The sequence below is a fragment of the Erinaceus europaeus genome, chromosome 8 (genome assembly GCF_950295315.1).
Source record: "Erinaceus europaeus chromosome 8, mEriEur2.1, whole genome shotgun sequence".
Lineage (NCBI taxonomy): Eukaryota > Metazoa > Chordata > Mammalia > Eulipotyphla > Erinaceidae > Erinaceus > Erinaceus europaeus.
In genome coordinates, this window is record NC_080169.1 from 32378370 (window position 1) to 32385232 (window position 6863).

The following is a 6863-nucleotide window of genomic DNA, read 5'->3' on the forward strand; positions in this document are numbered from 1 at the left end:
AAAGGAGTGTCTCATAAACAAATGATGTTGGGAAAATTGGGTTGAAATGTAAAGAAGAATGAAACTGAGCCACTACATTTCATCACATACAAAAGTAAACTACAAAGTTCATGGACCTAGATGCTAAACAAGAAACTCAAATCCTTAGAGGAAAATATTGGCAGAACTCTTTTATATATAAATTTTATAGGCATCTTCGATAATACAAACCCAATTGCAACAACAACAAAAAAAAGTCCATGGGACTATATCGAATTGAAATACTTTTTTAGCACAGCAAAGGAAGACACCACCCAAACAAAGAGATTCCTTAAAGAATGGGAGAGTGTATTTACATGTCATCAGACAAAAGGTTCATAACCAAAATACAGAGAGAGCTCACAAAACTCAGAAGCAACAAAATGACCCCATCCAAAAAATCTGAGAGGATATGAATAGAATATTCACCAAAGAAGAGATCCAAAAGGCCAAAAGACATGAAAAAATTGTTCCAAGTCATTGATTGTCAAAGAAATAAAGGTAAGACAACAATGAGATACAACTTCACTCCTTTGAGAATGTCATATCAGAAACTGTAGTAACAACAAATGCTATAGTTAGGTTGTGGAGGCAAAGGTATCCTCATGCACTTCTGGTGAGAATGTAAATTGGACTAACCTCTGTGGAGAGAACTCTGGAGAACTTTCAGAATGCTAAAAATGTTCATTACCATTTGACCCTGCAATACCTCTCCTGGGGATATACCCTACACACTCATTGAAAAAGGTGTGACCTTTCCTTTCATAGCATTCTCTAATTTCATCCCAGGTAGATTACTTTCTAACAAAGTCCCAAACCCTAGATATACGCCAGGTTCTGTGAGAGAGAGCGTATATTCACACTTATCCATAAACAAATGCAAAATATATACCTGAAAGCAGAAGTACACTAGAGTCTGCAGTGAGTACCCCCCCAACAATTCCTCTCCACTATTCCAACCTTTGGGTCCAGATTGCTCAACAATTTCTTTGGCTTTGTATGTTAACTCTCTTTTCAGCCACCAGGTTCCAGATGCCATCAGGATGCCGGCCAGGCTTCCCTGGACTGAAGACCCCACCAATGTGTCCTGGAGCTCCGCTTCCCCAGAGACCCACCCTACTAGGGAAAGAGAGAGGCAGACTGGGAGTATGGACCGGCCAGTCAACGTCCATGTTCAGCGGGGAAGCAATTACAGAAGCCAGACTTTCCACCTTCTGCAACCCACAATGACCCTGGGTCCATGCTCCCAGAGAGATAGAGAATGGGAAAGCTATCAGGGGAGGGGATGGGATATGGAGACTGGGTGGTGGGAATTGTGTGGAGTTGTACCCCTTCTACCCTATGGTTTTGTTAATTTTTCCTTTCTTAAATAAAAAATAAATTAAAAAAAAGAAAAAAAAAAGAAAAAGATGTGTGTCCTGCAGGACCAGAACATCGCTGGCAGGAGCCTCCAGGCTGGAGGTCAAAGAGGGGCCCTTTAGCCTCTCCCAGTTCATTCTCATGATGAAAGTTAGGTCTCCAGCTGATGGGTGTAAGAGCAGCTTTTACTATATACAAGTCTGTCTTTTAGTAAAATAAAGATTTTAAATAAAGATTATAAATAAATTTTAAAAAAGAAAAAGATGTGTATAGACCTATGTTCATAGCAGCACAATTTTAAAGGCCAAAACTGTGAAGCAACCCAGATGTCCAACAACAGATGAGTGGCTAAGAAGGCTGTGGTATATATACACAATGGAATACTACTCAGCTATTAAAAGTGATTAACTCAGTTTCTTCACCTCATCTTGGATAGAGGTTGAAAAAGTCATGTTAAATGAGATAAGTCAGAAAGAAAATATTGAATATGGATGATCTCACTCATCAGCAAAAATTGAGAAATAAGAACAGAAGGGGAAACAAAACAGAACTTCACCTGAGTCTAGTGTATTGGAACAAAGTAAAGGATGGGAACATGAGGTCCTGGCTCATGATGGTGGGAGAGGATGTGGATGGGGTGTCAAAGTGTTTTGAAGAAAACTGATAAATGTTATACATGTACCAGCAACTGTATCTATTCCCCCAACAAAAATAAATAAATAAATAAATAAATAAATCACTGTCTTTTCCCATACTCTTGACTTTAGACCTGTGTGGTCATTTGCTTTCAGACCTTCATGCTGCTCTGCTGATTTTGCACTCAGTTTTGCTGAGAAGTGAGCAGCTTTGACATTTAGCATCATAAGGATTTTCTTCTCTTTGAAGTAATTATGTAAGTTAGCTACATGTGGTTTTGTCTGCTCAGTATGGTTTCAAAGCAGATGGTAAATTCTCACCTCAGCTGGATGGAAGGGCTCTCTAAACATTTAACACCATTTACTAGTTAAAACTTTAACTGCTTGTGCTCTGGGAACTGTGGGAACATTATCCACAACCACAAATACATAAATCTAGGTCACAGAAAATAACCAATTTTAAAGCTAAACCAAATGAAAAACTATCTGTCTCAATATTCCACAAATCACCCACACAAAGTTTTGTACACAATCTCTTTTCCGTTATATTCTATGAGGAGACTGGAGGGTTATAAGTGATCTGAGGAAGAGTTGATACCCTGGTAATCTCTCTCTGTCAATAATATGAAGGCTATATTTGAAAGAGATAATGTCAGAGGCAAAGAGGTTACTTATGTTTTTTTTTTTTCTAAATTAAGAATCCAGGTCAGCATTTTGAAAACTATGCCCCAGGAAATGCTTTTTCTGTCCAATACAATACTTTTCTATTTCACCTTTTTCTTTTATGATAACAATCAACTTTCAAGTCTCTCAATTTGTTTAAGAGGAGAAGCAGAGAACCATCTGCTAGTGCATTCTCTTAGGATATTCATTTTCTTCCTAGCAATTATATCAAAGATAAAATTGCTCATGTACTTAACTTCTTCCAAGTGTTGCATCATGTTCAATATCCTTATATCTTCATAATTTAAATATGATATTGTGTTTTGAAGTCAAATTACTTAATAGTTCACATTGGGTAGGGAAAACTATAATCATTATGTACGTTGAAAATGAAAAGTAACAGGAAATATTTTATAGTTATTCTTGGAAAAATGTTTATTGGTCTTTACATTGTTTTTCTTGAAAGAAATAAAATATTGTGTTAGAGAAAAAGAGAAAACATCACATTAAAAATCCTTTGATCTCTTAAATAATTCTATTTAAATGATATGCCATTAATTAAAACTTGGAATCTAATGAGAAGATACATATTCAATGTTACTGAAAGATAAAATTAGTAGAGAAGTATAGATACTAGATTAGAAATTATTTTCTCATTAGTATTTATTGAGAGTAGCTTCCAGCATATTCTAGAGGAAAAGCGTATTATTGGGGGTGGAGTAGAGAACAAGTGCTTTTTTAAGCTTTCCTCTTGCTTCATGTCATAAGATACTCCTGCACATGTCTCCTAAATCTATGAAAGTAATGTTTCTCATTTTTGAAACAATATTTGTAACAGTCCACAGCTCATAGCTCCTTGAATTTCAATTTAGCCTATATATTGACTGACAGCATGGAACTTAGAGTCAGATAAGAAAAAATTATATCAGTGTCACATGCTACTTGTATGGGTTTAAATTATATCCCAATTTCTAGATATGCATAGTCTTATTTATAGAATAGAGTTCTATAAACACCCAATTCCAGTAAATGAGGTGATGAATTGAAATACTATAACACACCACATTTAGCACAAAGTGTAATTTACAGTTGGAGAAAAAGATAGCTTAATATCCACAAAGTAGATCTATTTTGTGAGTATATTTTTCTGACAGTATCATTCATATACGATTCAAGTAAACATACTTATTAAGAAATATATTATTAAATATTTTTCTGAGGACTGAGAAAGATTAAAAATAAGTTCATGTAATATTTTCTTTTTATTATTTCTAATTGTACACCATTACCTGTCAGTAATTTGACTGATAGCAAAAGAAATAAGAAAAATAAATTTTCTTTATGTAAATTATTTTACTAAGAGAAGATGTCTCATGGAAGGTCAACTGAGCAGTTAAAATATTTATTTGTTTATTTATTTATTTATTTTGGTGATTTAACAATGACTAACAAGATTGTAAGATAACAGGGGTATAATTGCACACATTTCCCACCACCAGAGTTCCATGTCCCCTCCCCTCCATTGGAAGTTCTCCTATTCTTTAACTTTCTCTGGGAGAAAAATTCTTTATGGTGTGTAGTAGGTGGAAGGTCTGGCTTCTGAAATTGCTTCTCTGCTGGACATGAACATTGGCAGATTGATTCATACCCCTGCCCTGTTTCCTGTTTCTCTGCAGAGGTGATGGTGCAGGACACATTGGTAAGGTCATCTGCCTGGGGATGTCAGGATGTTGTCATAGTAGCAGCTACAAACTGGTGGCTGAAAGGCTGTAAGATATAAATAAAATGTTCACTAAACAGGAATCCAAAGATAGGAATAGAGAAAATGAAACTCTCCATGTGGAAAGAAGCTAGGAAGTCTAATTTACGTATAATCCAGGTCACCTATGACCTCAGTAATTTTTTACCAGAGCTGGATAACTAACATGCAGATGGACTAAAAGTATTGTCAGAGAAGATGGTGTCAAAGTTGAGAATAGAAGTAAAAAAGCTAGATTAGGGCAGAGTAACTCTCAAATATCAGTATTAACTGATAACCATATTAATCTGACCAAGGACCCATATCTATTAGTATTTAGTTCAGGAGCCTGTGTAACCTCTGAGTCCCTGTCAGTCTGAGCTCATGGTCATGGCTAGAAACATTCTAGGCTGCCCTCATTTCAGGACAAGTCTTCTTCAAGTAGGTTGACCCAGCCTCCCTTAGAAGAATGGAGCAGTCCCTACCATTGCTACTTTATAGTGAAGACAAGGTTCTGGAGAGGCCCACAAGTGGTCTTATGATGATGTTCCTGATGGAAGTGAACAGTGATGGTGCAGAGAGGGCTCTATTAGAGGTCTAGGCCCTCATATCTTTGTGGGAATCCAAGGATTCCCTAACTAAAGCTCCAGATAATGGGGTGGACTGGTACTGACCAAAAAGGCCACCATTAAACTATGTCATTCTCTTGCCCTTCTCCAGCTTTTGTAGTCCTTACTTTATCTGATGAAGTTAGACATAAAGTAATTGAGAGAAGTGAAGTAGGAGGTGGTAGAGGAGGGTTTCTAGGCCCAGGTAGCAAATATTTGATTAACTACTTTATGACGTCTTCTTTAGGTCTTTCTATTTGCTTGCTGAATTTATTGATTCTAAGTCTACTCACAGCAGACAACTGAGCATTTTACTCCTAGGGAGATAATTTCCTTAACTTATGGATACATATGCACATATATACTGTTAGACCTGGTCTATATCTAGAGTCTAACTTTGTTAGGGAATGCACCATTTGAAATAGAACTAGGAAGTCCCATGAGTTAGGAAAGGTCTCACCAGAATATTGGATTTGGAGGGTTGACATCTCAGACTTACAGTCCAAAGTAAAACGTCATGTTGAGGCACTAGTTACATTGATTTAGTTGAGGTCAGCAGAGGCAGTATTACATAATAGGGAATCAAGATGAAAATCATGAAGAAATACAAGCAAAGTCCTAGAGATTCCAGGACTGGAAAATTTACAGATTTTAAAGAGAATAAGAAGTGTTCCTTGCTGTCTGAGAGCTTAAGAAGACAATGGACAGTTATTATTATAACTATGTTATTTGGGAGTTCGGTTTACTTTGAAAATATCATGACCAGGATTTACTGTACCATACAAGACTTCACCATGATTTATATCATTTAATGCTATTTACAAATAACAATATTAGATACTTACAGGACTGATTACTTCTGATCCACCTGGTCTAAGATTGTAGGTGATTTAGTAACAACAAGTGCTGGAGAGGTTCTGGGGACAAAGGATTCCTCCTGCACTGCTGGTGGGAATGGAAATTGTTCCAACCCCTATGGAGAGCAGTCTGGAGAACCCTGACAAGACTAGAAATAGACTTTCCTTATGAACCAGCAGTTCATAGCAGCACAATTTCAGGTGTCCAGTAACAAATGAGTGGCTGAGAAAATTGTAGTGACACACACACACACACACACACACGAATACTACTCAGCTATTAAGAATAATGAATCCATATTTTCCTTCACCCCATCTTGCATGGAGTTAGAAGGAATTATGTTAAGTGAGATAAGTCAGAAAGAGAAAGAAAAGTATAGGATGATTCCACTTATAAACAAAAGTTGATAAAAAAGAACAGAAAGGGAAACACAAAGCAGGATTTGGACCAAGTTTGAGTATTGCACCAAAGTAAAAATAAATCACTATTTATTCAATATGTCAGAGGAACATAGACTGAATATCAAGAATTCTTTAAATGTATATATTTCAGTTCTGAGTATAAATTCCTTTAGTATAAGCACTTAGTGTTTCAAATATGTAAACTGAAATAATTTGGATACTGGGCTTAAATTGTTAAAATATTTCTAATAATAACTTCATTTTGAAATACTAAATTGTGATTTTTGTATGAGTAAAGAAAGAACCAGAAATGTTAAATAAATTTAATAATCTTTTATTGAAACTTTTTTCTTTAACAGGAATAGTAGTTTTTGTATTTAGCTATCTAAATTGCTAGTTATTAAAAGGAGTTTGTGTGTGTGTGTGTGTGTGTGTGTGTGTGTGTGTAGTAGCTGTGAACTCAACAGATGTACAGTTACCACATTTGCAAGATTTTCAGTTTATAGCTGAACTACCTCCTGGGCTGTGATGTGCTCTTTTTCTTTATGTAGATTTTAGTCTGACCTATACTATATTTATTCTA